The sequence below is a fragment of the Pteropus vampyrus genome, unplaced genomic scaffold (assembly GCF_000151845.1).
Source record: "Pteropus vampyrus isolate Shadow unplaced genomic scaffold, Pvam_2.0 Scaffold49, whole genome shotgun sequence".
Classification (NCBI taxonomy): Eukaryota; Metazoa; Chordata; class Mammalia; order Chiroptera; family Pteropodidae; genus Pteropus; species Pteropus vampyrus.
Genome location: NW_011888830.1, coordinates 301,134 through 303,196, shown reverse-complemented (window position 1 = coordinate 303,196; position 2,063 = coordinate 301,134).

Here is a 2,063-nt window from a genome sequence, read left to right as displayed (position 1 = left end):
CCCCCTCCAGCCTCTGGGAACCACCATTCTATTCTCTGAGTTCAGCTTTTTTTTAGATTGAAAATATAAGTGAGATCACGCAGTATTTGTCTTTCTCTACCTGATTTATCTTACTTAGTGTAATGCCCTCAGGGTCTGTCTGTGTTGGCACAAATGACAGGATTTCCTTCTTTCTCATGACCGAATAATATTTCATTGTGTATATGTGTACACCATATCTTCTTTACCCATTCATCTATTGATGGACACTTAGGTTGTTTCCATATCTTGGCTGTTGTGAATAATGCTGCAGTGAACATGGGAATGCAGATATCTCTTCTATGTCCTGTTTTTATTTCTTCAGATATATATCCAGAAGTAGGGTTGCTGGATCATATGGTAATTCTATTTTTAATATTTTGAAGCACCTCCATACTCTTTTTTCATAGTGGCTGAAGCGATTACATTTTCATCAACAGTGCACAAGGGTTCTCTTTTTTTCTATATCCTCGTCAACACTTGTCATCTGTTGTCTTTTTAATGATAGCCTAACAGGTGTGAGGTAGTATTTCATAGTGGTTTTGATTTTTCATTTCCCTGATAATTAGTGATATTGAGTACCTTTTCTTGTACCTGTTGGCCATTTGTATGTCTTCTTAGGAGAAATGTTTATTCAGTTCCTCTGCCCATTTTTTGATCAGAATGTTTGGGTTTTTTTGTTGCTGAGTTTTATGTATTCTTCATATATTTTGGATATTAACCCCTTATCAGACATATGGTTTGCAAATATTTTCTCCCATCATAGATTGCCTTTTCATTTTGTTGTTTGTTTCTTTTGAGGTACAGAAGCTGTTTAGTTTGATGTAGTTCCACTTGTTGATTGCTTTTGGTTCCATATCCAAAAAAATTGTTGCCAACACCAATGTCAAGGGGCTTTCCCCTATGTTATATTTTAAGTCTTTAATCCATTTCCAGTTAATTTTTGTGAGTAGTGTAAGATAGGGGTCCAATTTCATTTTCTGCATGTGATTATCCAGTTTTCTAAACACCATTTATTAAAGAGACTATCCTTTCCCATTGAATATTCCTGGCTCCCTTATCAAATATTAATTGACCGTATATGTGAGGATTTATTTCTAGGTGCTCTATTCTGTTCTGTTGGTCTATATGTATTTTTATGAGCATACCATACTGTTTTGATTACTGTAGCTTTGTAGTATCATTTGAAATCAGGAAGTGTGATGCCTCCAAGATATATTTTGAATGACAAAAGCAAATTGAAAAACAAGTTATTAAATATGTGTGCATAGCTATAAATATGCCCGTATAAATATAAACATATGTGTGTTTATATTTATAGAGAAAATTTATGAAAGTATGCCCAAGAAGTTAGTATATGCCCCTGGAGAAAAGATACTAAACATTCGGCATGGGAGGATGACACTTTTCATGATATGCCCTGTCGTAGTGTTTGACTTTTTTTAATCACATGCAAATATTAATTTTTTAATTTCAAAAAGCTAACATAGAAACAGCCCAAGGTGACATAGCGCCAATGTAATCATTTCTAGACGGAGACTCAGATAAAAGTCAAGGATTTGGCTCAAATGACCCCTTTAAAGAGAAAATCAACAGGGCTGGTGTCAGTCACCTAAGAGTGAATGAAGTCATTCCATGCCATCATCAGAATTCCTTAAGAATATTAGTCGTTTTCCGTATAGCACTTAGAGGTGAAACACTAACGCGGTAACTCATTTATGTAAACAACAGTTATTAAGAACCCCAAATATGGCAGATTATGAGTTAAGTGCTGCTATGGAGGTGCGCGTGAAACAACACAGGATCCCTGCGTTCCCGGAGCTCGAAGGCCAGAGGCAGCGTGTGGGCGAGTGTGCCGAGTGCAGCTCTCAGAAATAAGTGCTGTAATGACGTGCGGGAAGGATGGCTGACCTCGCAGCCCATTCCCTTGTCGCCTTCCCCTTGGGGATCCCACCCATCCCTGCCCTGATACAACAGCCTCAGGAGGCACTGTCCTCCCCTTTACAAATCCAGCCCAAGTAAAGCCACCCCTGTCCCTTCTCCTC